At 39.9% G+C, this 27,859-nt stretch overlaps 1 protein-coding gene across 1 annotated transcript in view; it reads left to right on the top strand.

Moving 5' to 3' along the window:
* The window catches only part of LOC120320432 (dipeptidyl aminopeptidase-like protein 6), a 410,598-nt gene that overhangs the window by 382,260 nt on the left and 479 nt on the right, over window positions 1–27,859 (top strand). The window lies entirely within an intron of this gene.

Genomic DNA, 27,859 nt, shown 5'->3' on the forward strand with positions numbered 1-27,859 from the left:
TGAAAAGGGTGAACATTTTGGAATCGAATCGCCAACAAGGATACCCAGTAAATGTTTCTCTTCTTCAACGGCGCTCTTACACCACATTATGCAAATACCTGAAAGTAGAAAATATAACTTATTCAGCACACCATCATCAATCAGACGGTAGGAACGGTGGAAAGAAGTCATAGAACTTTTAATGAATACATCCGGTCATACATATCGGTTGATAAAACTGACTGGGACGTGTGGATAAAATATTTCGAATTTTGTTTTAATACTACACCCTCTATGGCACATAATTATTGTCCATAACAGTTGATTTTTGGTAAAACATGCCATTTACCAAAGCATTTCAATAGCACAGATAGAATAGAAACCATTTATAATATGGACGACTAGAAGAACTGAAGAAATAGAATAAGGAATTATATGACTTAAAATTAAACGATATAAGTATACCAATAGGAGATAAGGTGTTATTAAAAAACGAAACCGAACATAGGTTAGATTTCAAATATACTGAACTATATACGGTAGTAAAGATAGAAGAAATTGAAAATATAGTAATCTCAAATGATAAGAAAAAACAACAAACGGTACATAAGGATAGGTTAAAAATGTCTAGTTCTTAAAAGAAATATGGTGGCCACCAGCAAAAAAAAACAAAAAAACAATAACAATCGCTATAGTCGAGTTCCCCGACTATCTGATACCCGTTACTCAGCTAGTGGAAGGGAGAAGGAGAGTCTTCAACACAGTTTTTGGCGGTTTGTAGGCGTTATAGTGGGCGTGGCAGAAAGCTTTTTGGCAAATCGATAGAAATTTACAAGACTAATACAAAAATGGAAAAATATCAAAACATTTTTCAAAATTATGGGCGTGGCAGTTTTGGGCGGTTTGTGGGCGTTAGAGTGGGCGTGGCAACATAAATCGACAAACTTGCGCTGCGTCTATATCTCTGGAGGCTGTGTGTTTAGTCTCAACTTTCTAGCTTTAGTTGTTCCTAAGATCTCAGCGTTCATACGGACGGACAGACAGACGGACATGGCCAGATCGATTCGGCTATTGATCCTGATCAAGAATATTTATATGGTCGGAAACGCTTTCTCCTGCCTGTTACATACTTTTCAACGAATCTAGTATACCCTTTTACTCTCCGAGTAACGGGTATAAGCAACGAGAAAATTTAACAAGCACCGAATAAGAGCCTGGAAACATCCAAGAAAACAAAATTATTGTTGAGTTTCTGTATATTCCTCATATAACCTCGTAGCACAAAATTCCGTTGATAATGTATTAAATTCGAGAACTGTTTTCAATGTTTCCTCTGGAAGTTAATTTTTTTTATGTGCAAGAAGTATTCCTGTAAACTCTTGCCTTTTTAATCTTTCTTTCCGACATGAGCTTATGTAGCTGTGCACTGTTGGGTGCGGTTATAAATTCATCTAAAGGGTGATTTTCAGCTTCACCCAACTTGTCAATTCACTCTCCATTATTATTATAGTCAACGTTATAGTCGTCTATTGATAGATTGTCTTCACACCTGAACGATCGAACTGAGTCCATTATATCCCGAAAGCTTAAAGCAAACTTCGGTATACGCCTTTCTATTTCCCTCTTTTTTAAATACGCGATCTATGCAGGATCACAATGTTCTATTTCTTCTCACCTCGGAGCATTTCACTAATACTACGAAAGCCAAGCCAAGCTGAGTCATTTCACATATGCTGCTCGATATCCGAAAATGTATATGTATTTCGAAACTTCTGTGTGAATACTTTATTCGGATGAAGAATTTGCAAACTCTTGCGAAATTCTCCTTTGTCCTGCTTTAAATCATGTTTGATTAGTATTTCAATTTTCAATAAGCACCGAATAAGAGCCAGGAAACATTTAATAAAGAGAGGAGAGATAAAAATTACCAAGTAGGCGATAAAGTATTCCAAAAGTCAAACAAGCGCTTGGGAAACAAGCTTTCGCGGCTTTGCTCTGAACAAACCATCGAAGCAGACCTGGGGTCCACGGTTCTCAGGGTCGTCCATAAGGACAATCTGCGCTAAACACTCCACCGAGAGTATTTACCTTTTTCCATATTCATTTTAGGCTATTATTTACGACCGCTAAAACGAACGCGACAATAAGACTCAATGACTACACGAACGCGGACTACATCCCAATAAAAGATGGCAAAATTGTCAACATTTAAGAGGCTAAGAGAGATACTGGCATCAGAAGATGATCTTCTTTCGTTCCCAGACTTTTAAAAACCATTCGACTTTACGTCGGATGCATCTGGGTACGGACTTGGAGCCGAATTATCCCAAGACAAGCGCCCAATTACAATGATATCGCGCACGCTGCGTGATAACGAAAAAAATTTTGCAACCAACGAGCGATAGCTTCTGGCCATAGTTTGGGCGCTTAACAACCTTCGTAATTACATTTACGGGATAAAAGAATTGCGCGTCTACACCGACCACCAACCACTCACTTTCGCCATCTTGGACAAAAATCCTAATACGAAGCTAAAACGTTGGAATGGGATTATCGAAGACTATGGGGCGAAACTTATTTACACGCCAGGAGTAGAAAACCTAGTGACAGTCTAGTTATCTCGTTAGAACGTAAACGCATTAGAAGACTCATACGAGTCAGGCGCATTATCTTGCCAAAGCAAAAGGGTGTGTAAAGACACATACGAGTCAGACGCAGCCACAATACATAGCGAAGAATCACTGACCTATACCATTGACACAACAGACAAGCGAATTAATTGTTTCAGGAATCAGATCATTATAGAAGATAAAAATTCTTCAGTGAGTAACCTTATTATCTTTAAAAACAAAATGAGGCACGTAAAAAGATTTTCCGACCGGGAGAACCTTATAAACACCATTAAAGATGTGGTGAATGCGAGAGTCGTCAACGCAATACATTGCACACTTCCAATCCTAGCATTTATTCAATACTCACTTAAACACATTCCCAAATACCACATTTAGATATTCAAAACATGTGGTTCAAGATATTACAGACTAATGGAAATCGCCACAGCCGAACACAATAGGGCCCATCGCGCAGCCCAAGAAAATGTGAAGCAGATCTTACGAGACTACTTCTTACCAAAAATGCTTCGCCTAACAACGGAAACGGCATCTAACTGCAAGATCTGTTCTATGGCCAAGTATAGTCGACACCCCAATAAACATAAAATCGGACTCACGCCAATTCCCTCTTATGCTGGAGAAATACTTCACATCGATATATTCTCAACAGATGGGACCCTCTTCCTTACGTGTGTCGACAAATTTTCAAAATTCGCCATTGGACAGACAATCGCATCAAGGGAAATCGTGGACGTAAAGTCAGCAATATTAAATATAGCCAACTTTTTTTTAAACACAAAAACCATCTATTGCGACAACGAAAGGTCACTAAACTCAGAAACAATCAAATCAGTGTTCCTCAACAATTTTAACATTTCTATCGCAGACGCACCACCTTTACATAGTACTTCCAACGGACAAGTAGAACGGTTTACAGTACACCAGCGGAAATAGTCCGGTGCCTGAAAATAGAAAAAGGGATAAACGACACGAAAGAGCTAATTCTACTACCAACTGCCAGGTATATTAGAACCATACATTCGGTAATGGACAAAAAACCAATAGAAATAATACACTCAACACCAGTAGAATTCGAGAAAGAAATCAGCGAGAAAATTCAACAAGCGCAGCATAAGAGCTTGGAAACATCCAATAAAGAAAGGACAGATAAAAATTACCAAGTAGGCGATAAAGTTTTTCTAAAGTCAAAAAGCGCTTGGGAAACAAACTTTCTCCGCTTTGCTCTGAACAAACCATCGAAGCAGACCTGGCGACCACGGTTCTTATTAAGGGGAGGGTGGTCCGTAAGGACAATCTACGCTCCAGCGAGACTAATGACCTTTTTCCATATTCTTCTTAGGCTATGAAATTATCTTTTAGTCCTCGTACTTAAGACCGCTAGAACGAACGCGACAATAAGACTCAATGACTACACGAGCGCGGACTACATCCCAATAGAAGATGGCGAAATTGTCATCTGGGATTCTTACGGATACCTACAGCACTCGACGAAAATGACGACTTATGAAGACTTTGCTGACCAGACAGAAACGATGACGAGGACATTTACGGACGACCACAGGACAACGGTTATAATGAAGGACCTAACATATATTCGCAAGTTGATAACAACCTTAAAATTTCACCATAAAAATACTAGGATCATAAATTTAATCGGGACTGCACTAAAAGTTATCGCCGGTAACCCCGACTTTAACGATTGGGAGCAGGTAAAATTCAATCAGCTGCTAAGAACGGAGGAAGGGCAAACAGAGTTAAACTTGAAATTCGAAAAGCGCCTAAACAAACTTGTAGCTGCAACAAATCAAATCCAAAAATTCATGGCAGACAGGGAAACCCACCTTTTAGAGATTATCTTAGCTAAAAATAGGATTGTAATTACAGATCCTGAGAATATTTTAAATGGCCTAACCCTAGCTAAACTAATCGTTGCAAGTCCAGCGATACTGGAAGACTCCGATATTGGCGAATTGAAAGACAGACAGCCTACTGACATTAGCGTAATAGAATTATTAGAAGTATCTATTAATGTTTTACAAAATTCTGAAATTTTACATTTCCTCATAAAATTTCCTAGTCCTAAGCTTAGGTGTAAAAAGATAACTGTCTTCCCAGTTCAGCGCCATACGAAGATCCTAGACCTCGAAATAGGCAACCTGGTAGCTGAATGCTCGACACGAAACATCAACATCGGCCATATCCGGTGGCTTGCACGCGCAGTGAAAGAACTGCTGATCGCGCATTCCAAGGACAATTGCCCGAAGCCCGGTCGGAGCACTCGCAGAGCGGGTGACTGACACCGGATATCGGAATGCTACCTGGTGCTTTGGAGAAGGCCTCAAGCTGCGAAACGGGTAGCTCTTGAAGTTAATCTAATTTTGTACTCCGGGGATTAACAGTCTTGATAAATCAATTTAAATACTCGCCTTAACGGGAGAGCGGGTAATAAAAATATTAAACTACCAACGAAGTAATTTGTTAACTTATATAAGCAATATTAGTGCAAATTATACAAAGATATTTAAAACTCCAACTTCGTTCTTACTGTTGAGTGATTTGTGCATAATAAATATATTGTGTGTAATGGCTGGCCTTGGAGAAAATTAAATAAAGTTCAAAAGAATATTTAAAATTTCGGCTTACGGGCCCTACGATATTCGAACTCCTTCTCCAGCCCTAGTTGATAACAATCAGCTGATCAAGGTTGCCATCTGATCCTCTCAATCGATTTATCGATAATAAAAATACTAAAATTTCCGAACCAAGCCGCGTGTGTCCCGAAAAAGTTATTTGCTTTTCCGCCGATTCACCAGAACAGAAGTGCATAGAAACCTTAGAAAAATCTCACGGCATCCGCGACCTAATCAGCTAATTTAGCTAACAGGCGCACACCCGCCAATCCCGAGCTAAAAGTACGGTAAATAATTCGAGACAAAATGGATCGAGAAATTGATTTACTCTTGTCCCGTATAGGAGGCCCAATACCGCGTTCTATCACGGCTGGCTGCTCTGGCATTGCCTTACATACAGGCCTTAGGATTAAATTCAACTATATCAGTCAAACATAGGGCAGCCCTCCCTCCCATTTTCATCATCGGTAAATAGTTTTCATATAGTGAAAACTTTCGGTCTCTTAAAAACACCATTTCTTACAGTCGTTCCTCAATAAAAAGGCCCCGTTCAAGCCTTACAAAAGAACTAGCGAAAACCCTTTCGACCCACCAGCTATTTTTAGCGCGGTCGCAGCAACACAATTCAAGCTTTAACATCGTCGCCTGTTATTGTTATCCTACCCGCGCTATTCAAGGCGGCTAAGCAGCGCGAAGATAAGATCAACGCCCACAACTGCGACGAGGGAGGAATCTTCGCCAGGTCAGGAGCGACAGATAAATAATATAATAAAGGTAATGACCCCACCATTATCATTAAGAACCGAAAAGAGGTAATAGACACACCTCTCGTCTCTAAACCACTATTAGAGACAGTAACTCACTGGAGGGTGCTAGATAAGCACTCTTTCTCGGACCACAGGTATATAGAAACGACCCTCACAATCAACCCCTCAAAACCAGCAGTTTTCACAAACCCAAGGAAACAGACTGGCAAAAATACAAAAATATTTTAAGAGAAAAAATCCCAACGGATCCCCCTCCATACCCCCAAACAATTTCTAGTCTAAACGAACTAGTTTCAATTTTCACAGAAACCTGAAACTTCCATATGCACTAAAAAAGGCCTGCCCCAATAGCAAGCCCAAAAGAAAAAGAAAGAAAATGGGCTGCAGAACCCTTTTTAACAGAGCCAAGGCAGGAAATTAGGAGGCCCTGTGGACCGCCTACAAGAGAGCCCTTGCAAACTACAAAAAAGGCATCAGGAAGCAAAGCGATCCTCGTGGCATTCATTCTGCTTAGGAATTGAAAATACAACTGAAGCAGCCAGACTAAGAAAAATCCTATCCAAATCGGCCACAACCCTAGGCTACCTTAAAAGAGCAGATGGCGGAGATACTTCTAGACACTCACTTTCCAGGAAACAGCCAAAACGCTCTCACCCCCCAACAATTAAACGCCACACTGGCAAGTATCGTACTGTGCATAGACCCAAAGTCCTCCTTTGCTTTAAACCATACGAATCTTCAGGTACAGACAAAATCATACCCGCACAAATCAAAAATGCGGGAAATATAGCCATAAACTGGCTTCTTGACATTTTTAAAAGGTCCCTACTTCTTGGACACCTACCACAATCGTGGCTAGAATCCCATATTTTCTTTATCCCCAAAGCTGGGAAGCCATCACACACGACCCCCAAGCATTTCAGACCAATTAGTCTGTCATCCTTCCTATGTACCCTATAGACCCTTGAAAGAATCATCGGCCTGTATCTGAGATCAACTCTCAACCCTAGTCTTATCACAGACACGCAACACGCCTACTAGAAAGGGAAATCGACAGAGACAGCACGACACTCTCTCGTCTACAAGATAGAAAAATCTATGTCCAAAATGGAATATGCACTGGTAGCTGAATCTCACAGACAGATACAACAAGAGAGAACGCTATAGTCGAGTTCCCCAAATATCTGATACCCGTTACTCAGCTAGTGTAAGTGCGAAGGACAGTTTTTCGCGGTTTGTGGGCGTTAGAGTGGGCGTGGCCAAAAGATTTTTGGCGAATAGATAGAAATTTACAAGACTAATACAAAAATGAAAAAATATCAAAACATTTTTCAAAAGTGTGGGCGTGGCAGCTTTGGGCGGTTTGTGGGCGTTAGAGTGGGCGTGGCCAAAAGTTTTTTGGCAAAAAGATAGGAATTTACAAGACTAATACAAGTATGAAAAAATATCATAACATTTTTCAATAGTGTGGGCGTGGCAGCTTTGGGCGGTTTGTGGGCGTTAGAGGGGGCGTGGCAACCTGAATCGACAAACTTGCGCTGCGTCTATGTCCCTGGAGTCTGTATGCCTAATCTCAACTTTCTAGCTTTTGTAGTTCCTGAGATCTCGACGTTCATACGGACAGACAGACGGACAGACGGACGGACAGACGGACATGGCCAAATCGACTCGGCTATTGATCCTGATCAAGAATATATATACTTTATATGGTCGGAAACGCTTCCTTCTGCCTGTTACATACTTTTCAACGAATCTAGTATACCCTTTTACTCTACGAGTAACGGGTATAAAAAGCAAAAATGGGGCATGGCACCCTATATAGTAAACTGGACATATACGGCCATCGTCAGACCAATACTACTGTACGGGGTTGTGATATGGTGGCCGGCTCTGAAAAAGAAATCCAGCATAATAATGCTAGCAAAAATGCAAAGAGCTGCGGCACTCTGCATCAGCAGTGCTTTACGCACCACCCCAAACGAAGCCCTAAATGCCATACTCAACCACCCAAGCCCAAAACTAGCTGGCATGGAACAGGCTACAGTAGCGGCAATCAGGCTTACAGATACCAAACAGTGGAACCCACAAGAAGCGGATCACTCATGTATCCTAAAAAACATTCAAATAGTCCCCTCCAGGACAGACTACAGCTCTCCAACGGAGTACATACAAACACCTTTCAACACAATCATCCCAGAGAGGGACGATTGGAACACACGAACACCTGGCCTCCAGAATGCTATACGGACGGGTCAAAACTTCAGAACAGATTAGGAGGAGGAGTTTACTCCGAACAACTAGGCCTACGCATCTCATTCAGACTCCCCGATTATTGCAGCGTTTTCCAAGCTAAAGTAGCAGCAATAAGGGAGGCCCTAAAACACTTAAAATCACTAAAACCGGAAAGCTCACATGTAAACATTTTCAGTTACAGCCAAGCAGCTATCAAATCGATTGGCTTAATCTCAAGTCCCTCGAAAACAGTATCGAATTGCCGATCATCTTTACACGAGATGACACCACAATTTATAATCAGCCTTATATGGGTACCTGGACACAGGGACATAGAAGGCAACTGCATCGCAGATGAACTAGCTCGAGAAGGCACTACCGCGCCACTCATACAAGAGATGGAGGGCATGAGTATGCCTTTAGCCACTTGTAAACTACAACTTAGGGAAAACCTAAACCGTAACAAACAGACAATATGGGAAAACACCACACACTGTCGCCTAACACGCCAAATATAGCTCAAAAAGAACGTCAAAACTTTTAAAATTGATCAGAGCAAACCTCAGCACTGCTATGAGCGTCTTCACAGGGCATTGGTTGATAGGCACCAATTCCAGAAGACTAAATGCCCCGTATAATGATTTCTGCCGTAGCCGTAGGAACGAAGAAGTGTAAGTCCGACCTGTCCGACACCAATCCATATCGGATACAAAAATTCACCAGCGCCTCTGGCTGGGGAAACTGCTAACTTCACACGAACATCGACAAGCAGGAGAAAACATACACGGTATCACAATGGACCTCTAATGGTCTAAGTGCGTCAGATAACCGACGGCCGGTAAAACCTAACCTAACCTAAAGTTTTTCTGAGCATATTCTGTTCTCCTCTGCCACGAAAATGTAAACCATTATAAATATGTTGTCGCAGAACGCCGAATGCGGAAAAGGTGAAGAGAGACATAGTAAATGCGAGAATAAAAACAAAAACAAGAAAATGCAGTCATAAGTTAGAGAAATTAAACTCCAAAACAAATCATTCATATTAAGTTAACCCCCCTTAAACATGGAAACAGCTCTTCATCCCTGTTATCGTGAGGGCCTTCAACGAGGATCGGAATGTGGGTGAGTGAACCAATCTAAATGAATATATAATATAAAGTCAAAAAAAAAAAACAAAGCAAAGCTAATTATTAAGTCAACCTAATGTGAATAATCTGTCCGTGGTATACTGCCCCAATCCAATTGCCCACGGCTGACGATATAGAGCATTTAGGTTCCGTCCGTTATATTTTTTTTGTTTTGATGTGCTGGATTGCAACTAAGCTTGCGCCTAAATGACTGTAATAATAATTTGATTAATAATGATCGTTAAGAAAGTTCTCATATGGAATCTCGCCTTAAGTTAATGCGCATTCCCTTCTCCGTTCGCTGTTCATTACCAAATTAGTTATTGTGCTGCGGTTATATTTTGCTATCTTAATGAAGATACCAGATGATCATTAACAACGATAAGAATATGCCTAGGAACGATGCGCTTAGTAATTAACCATTCATATGTAAGTAAAATAGTAGTCTAGACATTAGAATCAAATTCAGATTATATAGTATATTAAAATAATAATATAATATAGTATATTAATAACGAAACAACGCAAACGTAATCATGTCATAGATCTGAAATTTTATTTACGTTAAGCTTTCTGAAAGTTGTTGAATCAATTATTATGTACTTCATATCTTGATCCGCACAATTATGAGTGAGTAGATGAAATTCTTTCGCGACCTGGGGATTTGAATTATTTGATCAGCTACAATATGGGGTCTTTGTTAACAATTAAAAGTCAAAGGCATTGGTAGGGTGGGTAGCGACTTCGTGTGTGTCAAACATCTTCTAAGACGCCAAAAACTTAATCCTGGTGCTCCACAAATTTCCCTCTCGCTTAAATTACTTTTTTATTGGTTACAGTATTTGCTCTGATTTGTTTCTAGGGCAAATAGCTTTTGTATTTTCGCCATGATCGGATGGCTTATTAGTTTCGGACAGGGACTCTATAAATATTCTTAATGTAATGACAGGAGCAGATACAGCAATAACCACTTCCCATTCCGGAAGAGCTAGAAATTACAAGGGGTTCCGCGCCGCTGTACACTCTGCTATCCTGAGAGGTTTAGTTTACTACGCTCTTGACTGTGGTTAAACTAAAAAAAACTTACACTAAAAACACTTTCGAATGATAAATTACTGATAGAGAACTGCACTAAATAGGGTAACTATATTCTATTATTTCTGGACATCGTAGGTTTGCGAAAGTGGACACTGACGACCGAAGTATAGGTATTCTTTATTAAACTGCAAAGTAACTTTATTAAGAATCATCATCGGTGTGAGGAAACTGTTTATCGGTTGGCTGCTTGCAAAGTCTTTTTAACTGGAATACATAGTGTATGCGTAAGTGTACATATGTCCGTCAATTCTGATCAGCAGTTTGCTTAACAAAATTTATACAGGAAGAATCATTCTAGGTAAAGGAAATAGCCCAAAAATACGTAAAAATATATTTAAAAAAAAAATATATATATATATACCAATTCAAATATATTGGTGTAAGAACAATTTATTATTTCCCCCAAAGAAAAAGGTCTAAGCGAAAATAAAATATATAAAAACACAAAATAGTAAAAGAAATACAAATTTTGATAACTTTTTACAAGACAAATAACCTAACAAAAACAATATGCCAATCCATCATAGTCCAGAAAAAGGTTTAGCCCCAAGGGAGATCCAGTGGCCGATACGCAGCCTTGTGCGATAACCCCTTGTTTTTTTTTTTTTTTTTTTTTTTGCTTTTTTTTATTATTTATTGAATCTTTCCTTTGTGTTAAGAGACTAACAATAAGTGTTCAAATCTTAATCTAACTTAATTAACTTTCACTTAGTGATAGTTTTTTTCATTAATGCCCTAATAAGTTTATTGCTGGGCTGGGAGGTCGTTGCGGTGCAGCCGGCTTTGACTGCATACTCGGATTAGTTTTCTTGCGAGGGGATTTGTATGGGTGGTCAGCTTTTCGTTATACTTCGTTTTTTTCTCAGCTATTACTTCGATTGCTAATTTGATTTTTAGGTCTCTGTGTATGTTTTCGTTCCGAAGGTACCACGGCGCTCCAGTGATAATTCTCAGAATTCTTGACTGTGCTCGCTGAATAATGTCTATGTTACTTCTGGATGCGTTGCCCCACAGCTCGGAGCCATAAGTCCAGATAGGTTTTAAGACGGAGTTGTATAGAAGAGCTTTGAACTCCAGACTAAGTGGAGAGCGAGCATTTATGAGCCAGTGGAGGTTCCTTGCTTTAAGTTTAAGATGTATCGATTTGGCTTCTATATGTTTGCGCCAAGTGAGCCGCCTGTCCAGATGAACACCCAGATATGTTACCTCGTCGGCTTGTGGAATGCATATGTTATTCAAGACCAGTGGTGGGCATGTTTGTTTGTTTAAGGTAAAGGTAACCTGCTTGCATTTTTGAACATTTATTGAAATTCTCCAGTCGGCAAGCCATCGTTCTACAGATGTTAAGTGTCCGGATAGGAGTGCCGTGGCTTTTATTGGGCAATTGGAGCGACTGAGTATCGCGGTATCATCAGCGAACGTGGAGGTTGTTAGATTGTAGTCTATGGGGAAATCCGCCGTATACAGGGTGTATAAGATTGGACCCAGTACACTGCCTTGCGGCACTCCAGCTTCGATTGCGCAATCGCGTGAAGTGCTTGTATTGCATCTTATTGCAAACACTCTGTTATATAGGTATGACTTCAGTAGCTTATGTGTGTTTTGGGGCAACAGCTTGATTATTTTAAACAAAAGTCCATCGAGCCACACTCTGTCAAATGCCTGCGCGACGTCTAGAAAAATGGCTGTGCAGTATTCTCGATGTTCAAAAGCAGTACGAATTTCTGACGTGATTCGATTGACCTGTTCGATGGTTCCATGTTTTTCTCTAAAGCCAAATTGATGTGTTGGAAGTGTGTTGTTTATTCTAAGATGAGGGCTAATCCGAAGGAGTAGCATTTTTTCAAACAGCTTTGAAAGACATGTTAGTAAGCTTATCGGTCTATATGATGATGGCTGCGTTTTATCTTTTCCTGGCTTTGGAATCATTACTATGGTCGACTTTTTCCATTTTTGAGGGAAGTATCCAAGCTTGGCGATTGCGTTGAACAACAGGCAGATGTGAAGAATAGCACACTTTGGGAGTTCAATGAGCATTCTTGGAGTTATTAGGTCGTAGCCAGGCGATTTTCTTGGGTTCAGTTGCTCTTTGATAACCTTTGCTAGTTCACATGGTCGGAATTCAAAGGGTTCTTGAGGATCTAGATTGGCTGCTATCAAAGGAGGGAGAATAAATGTGTTGGTAGAGGGATTTGGTCGGAATACATTTTGTAAATGGTCAGCGAAAGCACTGGCTCTTTCTTCATCACTTCGAAACCAGGTGCCAGAGGGACTTCGTAGTGGCATAATTGGCGCTATTGGAGTCTTTAGGTTTCTGTGAGCTCTCCAAAGAGGGTACTTAGTGCTGGTGGGAGAGAGTTGCTCGATATATGAACGTTGGCTGTTTTTTTCCTCTTGTTTGAGAGCATTGGTAAGCCTGCGTGTGGCTATCTTAAGCATGTGCTTTGTAATTGGTGATCTATTAGACGCCAAGCCCTTCGTAGGCGTCGTTTATCTAATACCAGCCGCTCGATTTCGCGATTAGTTTTGATGTAGTTTGGTTTTGCATACGTCACTGGCGGGGTTGAAGCCTTTGCAGCCGAAACTAAAATGTTTCCAAGAGTTTCCGTTGACTTGTCTATATCCTCCTTTGTAGATAATGCCGTCGTTAGTTCTATGTGTGAACAGACATACTTTTGATACCTTGGCCAGTTTGTTCTAAAATTTGTGAGTCTATACGGTGGGTCGACGATGTGGGGGCGAGTTAGCATATTTAGAAAAACAGGTGAGTGATCTGATGATAAATCTGCTAGTGCTTCGGCGGTGACCATGTTGCGGGGGACATGTTTAGTAATTGCAAAATCGATCAGGTCTGGGATTTTTCTTGGGTCTGCTGGCCAGTATGTAGGCTTACCCGGGGATACATAGTCTAGCTTGTTTTCTGGCTTCGTAAGCGCATTGTACAATTGCTTACCCTTTGGCGTCACAAGTCGAGATCCCCAATGGGTGTGCTTGGCGTTATAGTCACCCGCTGCGATGAACCTGTCACCTAGTGTGTTAAAGAATTCCATGAATTGATCCTCAGAGATTGGAAAGCGCGGTGGGCAGTAGACTGCGGCTAGAGTCGTTGAACCATTGTTGAGTTGTAAGGCTATGGACGTAGATTGTAAGTAGTTTTTGTCAAAATTGTTTAAGTGGTGGTGTTTTATGCGATTTCTGATGAGTATTCCAGTGCCTCCATGAGCTTTACCATCTGGATGATTTGTACCATAGAACAAGTATCCTGGTATATGAAAATTGTTTTTATTTGTGAGGTGCGTTTCTGATAGTAGCATTACGTCGATGTTTTTTTCGTAAATGAACTGTGTGAGCTCTTGTGTATGCCGTGAAACGCCATTTGCGTTCCACAGAGATATCCGTAGGGAAGCCATTATGGGGATTTTGAAGATACAAGAAGTTGAATCAGGATATTTTGGTTTTTCATGAGCTCTTGCAAAGTATTTTGCATGAACGTCATAAAGTCTTTCATGCTTTGCTGTAGGGATAGCATCATAGCTTCGATGCCACTTTGTTGTGTTTGTTGGATGTTTGTCGGTGTATGTTCGGAATGAGCAGTTCTTGTCGGTGGGGCGGGCACTTCTAGTCCGGATTTTAGGGCGCTAGCGAAAGAAATTGTTGGAGTAGTGCTTGGGACAGTTAGGGGTGGTTGAAAAATCGGTTGCGGAGAGTAGAAATTGACTTTGTTGTATGTATGTGCTGTGGCAATACGTTTGTTTAGGCGGCTCTTCAATTCTTTGTACACCACACAGCCTCTGTAGTTTGCAGTATGTTTTTCCCCGCAGTTACTGCATTTCTTCACAGACTTATCGTCCTTGTTTTTGGGGCAGTTTGCGGTAGTATGAGGTTCGCTACAGACAACACATACGGACTTAAGGGTGCAGTATGCCTTGGTGTGGCCGTATTCTTGGCAATTAGTACATTGAACTGGATTGATACGTTTGTGCGGCTCCTCCACGGTGATCCTCCGATGTAGCAAGTACTGTAAATTGTATATTGGGTGCACTTCGTTTTTCTTTAGTGCCTGGAGCTCTGGTTCGAGTTCTATTTTGAATAGTGGCTGCGGAACTTTGTCTTTGTTTAAAATATTAATAGCTGTCTTTGCAGAAAAGTTTTTGGCCTTCAGAGCCTCAATTATCTCAGCTGGTGTCACTGTTGCTTCAATGCCCTTAAGTACTACCTGTAGCCCTTTGCAACTTTTTAATTGGTATGTGTAGTAGTTTTTACCAGCATCATTTAGGTATTTAGTCACTATACGGTGGTCTGCTTCTGTTTGGATCTGTAGTTTTATTTCATGAATATTTCCTTTTTTAAGTGGGATACGTGGGATATAACGAGTTTATTTACAAGTGCATTTGTACTTTGTTCTCGTATGAAAATTGGTGGAGGCCTGGTCTTTTTTGGTTCCCCTACCGTTTTTTCGTCGGGTTGTTCGGTCGCAGAATCAGCCAAGATAGCATATCGGTTTGAATTATTTACTGCAGAGTTTTCATTGCCGTTGTTGGTTCGATTGATTTTGGGTTGATTACCTGCCTTATTGTTTTGAGGGCTGAGCTTTCTCTTGATTTGGATGTAGCGATCCATGCCAGTCTGCACAGTCGAAATCGACTTCTGCTTTTGTTTTGATTCTTCTTTGCGTGCATTATTGTTGTTGCAAACGGTGGTCAAAAACAAATACAACTAGCGAAATGGAATTTGAAGCTCAGTTAAAAGCGATCGTAGAGAGTGCTGTTGCCGGTGCGCTCACAGTCCAAAAACAATCATTTGAAAAGCAATTGCAGGAGATGAATGAACGAATCGGGAAATTAACAGTGAACACGCCAGAGGTGGAAACTTATGTAGATGCTGGAATTAGACCAGGTGTTGTCTGTAACGAGCCTCTAGATATAGTTAAATCTCTGCCAGATTTTGAGGGCAAAAGTGAAACATATGTGTCGTGGAGAAAAGCGGCTCATGTCGCTTTTAAAGTTTTTAAAGATTACGAGGGAAGTTCAACATTTTACCAAGCTCTTGGTATTATGCGAAATAAAATAAAAGGTCCAGCAAATACAGTATTGGCTTCTTTTAATACTCCGTTACATTTCAAGGCAATGATCAGCCGTCTTGATTTCACATATTCCGACAAAAGGCCGATCTACCTAATCGAACAAGAGCTATCAACTTTGCGACAGGGAGACATGACTCTTACTGAATTCTACGATGAAGTCGAGAAAAAACTGACCCTACTTACTAACAAGACAATAATGACATTTGATAGTGCCTTGGCGATGTCACTGAATGAAAAGTACAGAGCAGACGCGTTACGTGTATTTGTAACCGGAGCTAGGAAATCGTTGAGCGACATTCTTTTTGCAAAAGGTCCAAAAGATTTACCAACTGCTCTCGCTTTAGCGCAAGAGGTCGAGTCGAACCATGAGCGTTACCAATTCGCCCTTATTTATTCTAAAAATATTGGAGACAGGGGTCAGAAAACCGAACAAAACCATAGCGATAGGGATAGAAATTCAATCATGCCCATGCAAACTAAAAACCCATATTTTAGCAAGCGCCAGGTGCCTACTTTTGATAACCAGGAAAGACAAGATCCAGTCCAGTTAACAAATCCTGATGTTTCCATGCGATCTAGAAGAACTGGAAATTTTGGACAAGCTCCATTTCCGACTCAGGGAAATATTTGGCCATCCCAACAACAAAATTCTTGGCCATCTCAACAACAATATTCTTGGCCATCTCAACAACAATATTCTTGGCCATCTCAACAACAATATTCTTGGCCATCCCAACAACAAAAGTCATTTCAAACACAAAATCAATTCGCATCACAACCCCAACAGCAAAACACAAGTCAGACTCAGGGACATGTTGGGTATGCGCAAGCATCAAAAAGACTAACTAGTGGCAGTGCAAGGTTTACAGGGCCAAAACAGCAGAGGATCAACCACTTACCTCATGAGAAAGGTCAATGTGAGGAAGACACAGACGATTATCAAAAGGAGGCAGAAGCGGAGGTTGATGATTATGAGGACGAACTAGTGAATTACGATCATGTTTATTTTTTAGCCACAAATCCCTGCTACCGTACAAAGAAAGAGAGATAGCAGGGAGAACCATAAAACTTTTGATTGACACCGGGGCTTCGAAAAATTATATACTGCCCCTCCCTGAATTAAAAAACTTAATGCCGGTACAAAATAAATTCACGGTAAAATCGCATCATGGTTGCAACACCGTCAAACAGAAATGTTTTATTAAGCTATTTAACACATCTGTTCAATTCTTTATTCTTCCAAGTCTCTCTAGTTTTGACGCAATAATAGGACTTGACCTTTTGAAACAGGGAAATGCAACGTTAGATTTTAAGAACAAAACGTTGAATATCAACAATGAAGTGGAATCTATTCAGTTTTTGAGATGTGACAGCGTAAATTTCACCAACATAGAGAATATTGTGGTTCCAAATCAGATATCTAATAAATTCCATACAATGCTTCGAAACCGATTGGCCGTCTTTGCGGAACCGGAAGAAGCACTGCCGTATAATACCAACATTGTTGCCACAATATGTGGCACTTGCGGCAGAGCTAAAACTGCAACGCCATCTAGGTGTCATATTGCGAGGCGTGCGCCACCTGCATAACGCGTGAAGGGGTTAGCGGCAGGGTCACGGGTCTTACAGGGCTAATTGCCAGTTTTCCCAGAGAGAGTAAAATTTCTACAAATCGGGCAGATGCTAGGTTGCCGCCTTATTCTGGCGTCATCAGCAGCCATTCTCCAGTTAAAGATCGGCGGAGAAAGTTCGCTTTGTGATTGTGGGCAATTTAAGCCAAATAAGTACAAGTGCTACAGGCGAACCAGATTGGCGAATAGCTTGGACCGGCGGAGAGCTGGGGTAAGTGGAGGAAAAGGGCTAAGAAACCCAGATTTTTATCGTTTTAAAAGAACCAAGTTTAACCAGCTTACTGATCCGGAAGGAAGAAGCGCTACAGCCAGGCAGCGCCAGAGATTGCAGTTTTTTTGTCAGGCCACAAAAGGGAATTAAAAGGCAGTGCAGACAACAAATCTTCGGCTGCAGCTTCTGCGACCAAGGAAGGCCTTAAAAAAAGAAAGAAAAAATCCAAGGAAAAAGGGAGAAAAACCCTAACTACGGGAAAAGAAAAGATAATTATGTTTTAGTCAATTAGGTTACGAATTTTTTTTTATTATTGTGGAGAAAAATAATGTGCAAATTTGTTTTGTGTTTTATATTTGTGTTTAATTTGTAAGCCACACGGGAAAAAAAAATGTCCCGACTTTAAAAGGAGAAAGAAAAAAAAAATAACAGGGATAAGAATGTGTGCGAGATAATCAATAATTTTTATATTTTAAATCCAAAAAGAAAACTTTACTCCCAATGAAATAGCTGCCGTCGCCGAAAGCGCTTTCTCCGATGGAAGTTACCAAAGAAAAGGGTGAGTCACCAAAGAAAACCATGTTAATTATGTATGTTGGCCAAATTAAAATGAGTTCAACACCAAAAGCATTAACTTAGATGTCCCTATTGTTTTTCCCCTTGAAATGTTCAAATAAATGATAACGTAAAGATCATAAAAGGAAATGCAAAAGAACTAAACATATTCACACTGAGAGAAATCCGAGACAATCGCTATTTAAATTCACGTATATTAATGTCTTGTAATTTTTTTTTGTCAATTTTTATATATTTTTAATCCTCACTTTTCGTGAACTCCAAAAACAATAATTTATTTATGTGAAAAATGTATCTTTTTACACATTCATTCCAATTTATTTTATATGCCTAGTTTTAAGAATTTTTATATGCACTAGTAATAAAATGGATTTATAATGTGGTAATTCCCTAAGTTTTCGCCGCAGCTAGCATGAGGCCCTTGCGAGTAGATTAGGTTTCCAAAGGGGCCGTCAGGGAAAATTTTGATGATAAGATGGCCATTGGTAGGGCGGGTCAACGAAGGCCTCCAACAACACCGGAGGCTGGCGTGGTTTGGTTTGGCGTAAACTATTAGAACATGTTTTCCCTCTCTAGATGTCTGTAATATGAGTTCTCCTACTTCCGGATCAGGTTAGCTTGTCTAGCACGCGAAAATAAGTTTTATAATCAAAAATATGCAAATATGGGATCGCAGCAAGACCACCACCCCCTTTTACCGACAAGCAGCAGCCGGACCGTCGCTCGCGTGCGCTCGATACCCATCGAACACCCTGCCTGACGTTATTCTTGGATGTGATACGTTACAAATACGTACTGAGGACGACCAACCCATTTACTCAATACTCTATCCGTACCCCATGGGCGAATAAGGAAACAAATGCTTTGTTAAAGGACGGAATTATCAGGCCCTCGTCGTCACCTTACAACAATCCGGTTTGGGTAGTCGATAAAAAAGGTACAGATGAAAAGGGAAACACTAAGAAAAGGTTGGTTATAGATTTTAGAAAACAAAATTTAAAAACAATCGACGACAAGTACCCTATACCAAACGTAGTATCCATCTTGTCAAATTTGGGAAAGGCCAGGTTCTTTACAACGCTTGACCTTAAATCGGGGTTTCACCAAATTCTGCTCGCAGAAAAGGATAGGGAGAAAACTGCCTTTTCAGTAGGAAATGGAAAATACGAGTTTTGCCGTTTGCCGTTTGGCTTGAAAAATGCCCCAAGAATTTTTCAACGTGCTATTGATGATGTTCTTAGGGACCGTATAGGATGTTATGTTTACGTTGATGACGTAATAATATTTTCAAACGGAATCGAGGACCACGTAAACGACGTTGACTGTCTGAGGCAAACATGAGGGTTTCTAAAGAGAAATCGTTTTTCTTCAAGAAAGGCGTCGAGTATCTCGGATTTATGGTGTCAAGTGGAGGTATCACAACCAGTCCTAGCAAAGTAGAGGCTATTCAGAAATATAATCAACCTACTAATCTGTTTAGTGTTCGATCGTTTTTAGGGCTAGCAAGTTATTACCGCTGCTTTATTAGGGACTTCGCCTCTATTGCTAGACCACTGACTGACATTCTGAAAACGGAAAAGTTTCCGCAAGCCAGTCTAAAAAGATACCAATTTCTTTCGATGAAAGACAATGTTCTGGTTTTGAGAAACTTAAAAATGTTCTTGTCTCCGAAAATGTAATGTTATTGTATCCCGATTATAGGAAAGCCTTTGACTTAACAACAGATGCTTCGGCTTTTGGCCTGGGTGCAGTCTTATCACAGGATGGCAAGCCTGTTACAATGATTTCGAGAACTTACAGGATAGAGAACTTAATTTCGCAACAAATAAACGAGAACTTTTGGCCATCGTTTGGGCTTTAAAGTCTCTTAGGAACTATCTATATGGTGTCAAAATCTTAAAAATTTTTACAGATCACAAACCGTTAACATACGCCGTGTCAGATAGGAATCCAAATGCAAAAATCAAGAGATGGAAGGCGTTTATAGACGAACATAATGCTAAAATTTTCTATAAACCTGGCAAGGAGAACTATGTTGCCGATGCACTATCCAGGTATGCTATTCATGTCCTAGAGGACGAACCCCGGTCAGACATTGCAACAATACATAGCGAAATTTCATTGACTTTTACAATCGAAACTATCGACAAGCCGGTTAACTGTTTTAGAATCCAGATAGTAATAGATGAGGGCACCGCAGACTCAACTCGAACTTTTGTTATTTTCGGAAGCAAGACAAGGCATCTAATACAATTTCTAGACAAAGAGACTTTACTCGGAAGAATTCGTGATGTGGTTAAGCCGGATGTAGTGAATGCGATACACTGCGAATTACCTGTACTAGCTTTCATTCAAAACAGTCTTGTAAATGAGTTTCCAGCAACGACCTTCCGACACACTATAAAATGGTTAGCGACATTTTTAATCAAACTGAGCAACGGGAAATAGTGTGTTTGGAGCACAACAGAGCGCATAGGGCAGCACAGGAGAATGTAATGTAATTCTTCAATACTACTTTTTCCCTAAAATGTCCCAAATAGCCGCTACCTTTGTTGCTAACTGCTTGGTTTGTCAAAAAGCCAAATACGACCGCCATCCGCAAAAGCAAATCCTCGGGAAAACACCTATTCCGTCACATGTAGGCGAGACATTGCATATTGATATATTTTCTACGGATAGGAAGTACTTTTGGACATGTATTGATAAACCTTCCAAATTCGCTATTGTGCAACCAATCGGCTCTCGAACGATAACTGATTTAGAACCTGCAGTTATGCAATTAATGAACTTTTATCCCCATTCAAAGACAATATTTTGTGACAATGAACCGTCCATAAATTCCGAGTCAATCAAGTCACTTTTGAAAAATCGTTTTAATGTTGACATAGCGAACGCACCTCCACTTCATAGTACCTCAAACGGACAGGTTGAAAGGCTTCACAGCACGCTTTTAGAAATAGCTCGATGCCTGAAACTTGGCAGTGGAATGAATGATACTGTCAACCTTATTCTTCAGGCAACAATAGAATACAATAAGACGGTGCACTCAGTCACCAATAGAAGACCGATCGACATTATTCATTCAACTCCTCCCGAATTGGCTAACGAGATAGTAGAAATGGTTAACGAAGCTCAGGAAAAACAGCTAAGAAGAGAAAATGTAACAAGACGAGACAGAACCTTTGAGGTGGGAGAAACCGTCATGGTAAAACAAAACAATCGCTTGGGAAATAAACTAACCCCACGATATAGGGAAGAACTAATCGAAGCAGACCTCGGGACAACGGTCCTCATAAAAGGGAGGGTCGTTCATAAAGATAATCTACGCTAGGTTTATTATTTTTTTTTCTTTTGTGACCATCGCCAAGTTAGCAAAATACAAACGTGAAGTCTGGACACTAGTAAAAGAGTTTACAAAAGTATTTCAATTAAACATTTGTCAAATCTTACTTATTTTATCTATATTATATCCGCTTCATCCTCTTTAGAAACCAATACTTTTACTACATACTTTAATATCAAAAATATCTGAATGAACTTTATTATAAAATTATAATTGTTATACTTAATTATTGTCAAAACTTTAGTATTAAAACTGTAACTACCTCTTAAGTAGATGAGAATGAATTAAGATCTATCAACGTAGTATCTGCTAAAGATATAAAGATGCGGCAACTATTTCTGCGCCTGGGTACTGAAACGACGAACTGAATAATATCTGCCATCAGACGCCATCCAGAGTGCGTTCAACAAATACGTTTTGATGGTCAACCAGTTTAACCAACATCAACATCATCGTCGTCAACAAGTCGACGGCTACAATAAAGATGTTTTCCAAGTTCGCTACGATCATCTCCAGAACTTTGTTGCGAACCCATGACATGGAGAATCAACACCATTTACGAACTTCTTGGATCATCCAGTTATGCAGAGCTGCCTTCCCTTCGATGGTTTACCGCAGTACCAAGTTGGCAGTATGGAAACTTAGTGGCAATGAGTAAGCTGTAAGCACAACCAATGTTACCCGTAAGATCCGCTTTCAAATAGATTTGCCAATTGTAAAAAGTCTGTGGACAGCCTTCGTCTTAGAAGGGGAGGAGTTAACACAATCACCAAACTGACGAAATATAGTCGTAAGTCTCAAGTCATTTTTCTATTTATACCATAGATCGAGCTTTACCTATAAGAAACTGTACCTTGTTATTGTAGATTAAGCTTTAGAGATAAGAACTCTTGTTATACTTAAGTCAGTCGATTTTGGGAGTTTGGAAGCGTCGGTCATCGCCACGTACCTACAATTCGCCTCATTAAGTGCAGACCGCACAAGCCATGTCATAATTTGTATAACTACTCGAATAAATATATTCAAATACTTAAAATTATAACTTACATATGTCCGTCAATTCTGATCAGCAGTTTGCTTAACAAAAGTTATACAGGAAGAATCATTCTAGGTAAAGGAAATAGCCCAAAAATACGTAAAAATGCATTTAAAAAAAAATGTATATATATACACCAATTCAAAATATATTGGTGTAAGAACAATTTATTATTTCTCCCAAAGAAAAAGGTCTAAGCGAAAATAAAATAAATAAATATATAAAAACACAAAATAGTAACATAAATACAAATTTTGATAACTTTTTACAAGACAAATAACCTAACAAAAACAATATGCCAATCCATCATAGTCCAGAAAAAGGTTTAGCCCTAAGGGAGATCCAGTGGCCGATACGCAGCCTTGTGCGATAACCCCTTGTAAGCATATATTTCATAAAGCTTGTGTTGAGAATAGATTTCACCCGGATAAAGAAAACGGATGCCCGGTGTGCTTTAGTAAAGTTCTGTTAAAGGATGTTAAAGTAGTTATTGGAAATTGCTCTCCGGAGCTAAGAATCGACCCGCATGAAAAGCAGACTGGACGATCAGTTGCTAGACAACTAGAACTAGGAGAAAGGCCACAACAGGTCAGAGATTTTCTGCAGCAACAAGAATTAATATCTAATGAAGGTTCACTAATGGCGGCTGCCGAAAGTAATCGAGGTGCCAGGGGTAACAACAATAATATGGACAGAGGTAATGGAACTCGGAGAAATGAACGTCAAGGTATACCTGCTAGAAGATAACATCGGAGTGACAACAATATTAATGACGATAATTGGTCGCAAACGGACATTGAGGCTTTAGCTAGAGAAACTCTGAGGCAGATGATGCAATCTTTAGCGATTAGAAACATTTAGGAAACTCAACAGCAAGAAAGACCATCCATGGCTAACCAAAGTGCTATTTCTCATACTTCATCCATTCTCGCAACCCATAGGGTCGCAAATATTATTCAGAAGTGGGGTGTGCGTTTTGAAGGAACATCTCAGGGTTTGTCTGTTAAAGAATTCTTGTGTTGACTCGAGAGCATCTAAATAATGATTTTGATGCACTGGTCAAATTTTTATCAACTTTTAATGTGCAAAGCTAGTTCTTGGCTTTGGCGAATGCCTAAACAAACAGGGAACCTTAACTGGCAACAAATTGCTACCGCCCTGCGTGCCCAATACACAGAAGGTCGAACTATGGCAGAGCTTCTCGAACAAATTCGTCCGCGTAAACAAAAACCCGGCAAATCGTTTGATACCTTTTACGAAGCTATTTGCAAACTTATGGATAAACTTTCAGTACAGTTCGAGGAAAAGGAATTAATTGAATTAGTTCAATGACATTTGCTTAGAAGAGAGATTTATAAACCAAATTGTTTGAATTGTAAAAACCGGTCGGAAAACCGAAAGGCAGGGGCATCCCTAAACAATCGGATGTCCCAGATGTAGATAAGGATTTAGCTAATTTATTTGAGAACAGGATAACGGAGAAGAAAAATATTGAAATAAAGCATCTTTCGTCTAAAGTAGTAATAGAAAGAGATAACACTCAACAGTCAAGAGAACAGAAACAGAAGGGTTTCGGCCATATGAAGAAAAGCTTCGAAACTATTATTTAGTTAGAGACAGAGTAATTTGTAAGAAAACTCCGACTAAAAAGCAAAATACAATACGAAAAAAAACAAGGGAGAACGCTATAGTCGAGTTCCCCGACTATCTGATACCCGTTACTCAGCTAGTGGAAGGGAAAAGGAGAGTCTTAAACACAGTTTTTGGCGGTTTGTAGGCGTTATAGTGGGCGTGGCAGAACGTTTCTTGGCAAATCGATAGAAATTTACAAGACCAATATAAAAATGAAAAAATATCAAACCATTTTTCAAAAGTGTGGGCGTGGCAGTTTTGGGCGGTTTGTGGGCGTTAGAGTAGGCGTGGCAACATGAATCGACAAACATGCGCTGCTTCTATGTCCCTGGAGTTTGTATGCTAAATCTCAACTTTCTAGCTTTAGTAGTTCCTGAGATCTCGACGTTCATACGGATGGACAGACGGACAGACGGACATGGCCAGATCGACTCGGCTATTGATCCTGATCAAGAATATATATACTTTATATGGTCGGAAACGCTTCCTTCTGCCTGTTACATACTTTTCAACGAATCTAGTATACCCTTTTACTCTACGAGTAACGGGTATAAATATTATTTGAGTTTAAGAAAAAAGACTTATGTTATGTTAAGACGAAGTTATGTAAACGTTTCCTTTCTTAATTTTACGGAATGGGGATTGCTTGATACAGGAGCAAATGTAAGCTGTATAGTTAAAGCCATTGTATCACAAGTGAAAACGGCCGATGCCAAGACACATAGGGTGTTAGGAATATTGAAAGTTTGTATGAAATATAAGGAAAATGTTCATGATATGGAACTGTATATCATTCCCACCATAGCTCAGAGACTTACATGGGGATCGATTTTTAGAAAACGTTTGAGTTAGCGCCTAAGATAGTCGGAGCCATCGAAAAGCCTCTCGACTTGGAAATGAGCCAGGACTCCTATCCGTTCAATGAGACTCAACTTCAAAAATTAGAATTAGCGGTGAAGGACTTGTTTCCAAATTTTGCAAAACAAGGTTAAGAGCGTACTTCGTTACTAAAGCATCACATCGATGTATGATTGGCCACTCCAGTGAAACAAAGACACTACCCATTCAGTCCAGCCGTCTTTATACTGAGATTGATCGAAAGTTAGAGCTTGGTGTGATAGAACCTTTAAACAGTTCTTGGAGCCCACAAATTCGAATGGTTATTAAGCTCAATAAAGTGAGACTTTGCTTGGAGGCGCAAAAATTAAATGATGCCACTTAAAAAGATGCGTCCCCCTTACAAAGCATCGATGGAATTTTCTCTTGCTTGCCGAAGGCCAATATAATTAGTAAATTGGACCTGAAGGATGCCTATTGGCAGATACAGTTAACAGAAGAGGCAAAACCACTCACGGCTTTCACAGTGCCGGGTCGAACTCTTTTTCAGTTCGCCGTTATGTAATTCGGTTTATATAACGCACCATCCACTATGTGTCGTCTAATGGATGATTTAATTCCTGCTGATCTGCGTCACTGTGTATTTGGATATTTAGATGACTTATGAATAGTTACCGAAGACTTTGAATCTCATTTGCCTGTACTGAATCGAATTGCAGAGCAGTTCCGAAAGGCAATCTTAACAATAAACATTAGTAAGATCCATTTCTGTGTGACCAAAGTTAACTATTCAGTATACATCATTCGCCCGATCCTCGTAATATAAAGCATCTCCGAGGATTTTTAAGTGTATGCGGCTGGTATCGCCGTTTTATTTTCAATTTTGTTGACTTAACTTTTCAAAAAGTAAGTAACTTGTCAAAAAGTAAGACCCTTAAACCAGAAGCACAGGATGTTATGGATGCATTAAAGCTGAAGCTTACCTCTGCTCCGGTACTCCATAATCCTGACTTTACGCAAAAATTCTTTCTCCATTGCGATGCGAGTGACTATGGCATTGGAGCAGCTTTAGTTCAAGTGTCCGAATCAGGAAATGAAATGCCAATAGCGTTTATATCGAAGAAACTTTCCAAGTTACAACGAAAGTATAGTGTCACGGAACGTTAGCGCTTGGCAGTAATATTGTCAATCGAAAAATTCCGTTTCTATCTCGAGTTGCAAGAATTTGAGGTAAAAACCGATCACTCCAGCCTAGTTTGCTGATGAGGCAACAAAATGTATCAGGTCGTCTTGCCAGATGGATTTTTCGGTTACAAGGATTTCAATTTACCATATCTCATTGAAAAGGGAAGGATCATATCGTGCCAGATGCCTCATCGACGATATGTTAAGAAAACATTGAAAGTCTAGAATTTGTAGGTCCTGAAATAGATTTAGACTCTGATGCTCTTAATGAGCAAGACTATGTAGAACTCCGAAATCGAATAGTAGAAAATCTCGATAAATTTTCGGATTTACGAGTCCATGGTAAATTCGTATACATACGAACTGACCATCCAAAAGGGAATATAGAACAAGAAGCCGATAGTTGGAAACTCTGGGTCCCAGAAAAGCTGAGAGCTGCTGCTATTTGGCAGGCCCATGATAATGTCGTTTCTGCACATGGAGAAATACAAAAGACTGTTGAAAGACTACGACGAAATCTTTTTTGGCCAGGATTGTCGAAAGAAGTTCGCAATTATATAAATAAGCGTGAAATGTGTAAACAGACAAAGGACCCGACAAAATTTTACGAACGCCCATGGGAGAGCAGATTGTATCAACCAGACCCTAAACCTAGATCATTTCAGCCGATATCATTGGCTCTGTCCACTTAAAAAATTCACTACTTTAGCCATAATACCTTTTTATGCAAACGAATATTTGGTGAATTTTGAGTACCAGAGACACTAATTAGTGACAACGGATCCCAGTTTAAGGCGAAAGAATTCGAGGCAATGTTAGCCAAATGGGGTATTCGTCATGTTTGTACTGCTCTTTATTCACCGCAAAGTAATGCGGCGAAAGAGTCAATCGTTCTTTATTGTCAGCCATACGATCATATCTGCGAGAAGATCAAACAGACTGGGATTTGAACTTAACAAGTATCTCGTCTGCGCTTTGGTCGGCTTTGCATCAGTCCTTAGGTTGTTCTCCATATAAAGCTCTGCTTGGCTTCAACATGATTAACGATGGGACCGATTATAAGCTCTTGAAACAATTATCTCTACTAGAGGAACATACTCGCTTGAATAGAGTGGGCCAATTAGCATTATTACGGAAAGACATAAAATAGAATAACGAATGTTAAGCAATACAACCTAAGACCTAACCCTGTTGTATATAGAGAAGGACAAGAAGTCTTTAAGCGAAACTTTCACTTAAGCAATTTTAGTCAGAATTACAATAAGAAGTTAGGCCATCAATTTTCAAAGTGTAGAACTAAAAAGAAATTAGGTAATGCGTTTTATCTATTACAAACGTTAACAGAAAAAGAAATCGGAACACATCACGCAAAAGATATACGAAGCTAATTCCAGCTAATCTGTCTGCGATTACTCGTCGGATTATCTGTGGTTGTAATGGTTGGCCTTGGAGAAAATTAATTAAAGTTCAAAAGAATATTTAAAATTACGGCTTACGCGCCCTACGATATTCAAACTCCTTCTCCAGACCTAGTTGATAACAATCAGGCGATCAAGGTTGCCATCTGATCCTCGCAATCAATTTATCGATTATAAAAAACTATCTTTTCCGACCCAAGCCGCGTGTGTCCCGAAAAAGTGCATAGAAACTTTAGAAAAATCTAACGGCATCCGCGACCTAATCAGCTAATTTAGCTAACAGGCGCACACCCGCCAATCCCGAGCTAAAAGTACGGTAAATAATTTGAGACACAAAGCATCGCGAAATTGATTTACTCTTGTCCCGTATAGAAGGCCCAATACCGCGTGCTATCACGGCTGGCTGCTCCGGCATTGCCTTACATAAAGGCCTTAGGATTA

The sequence above is a fragment of the Drosophila yakuba genome, chromosome 2L (assembly GCF_016746365.2).
Source record: "Drosophila yakuba strain Tai18E2 chromosome 2L, Prin_Dyak_Tai18E2_2.1, whole genome shotgun sequence".
Lineage (NCBI taxonomy): Eukaryota > Metazoa > Arthropoda > Insecta > Diptera > Drosophilidae > Drosophila > Drosophila yakuba.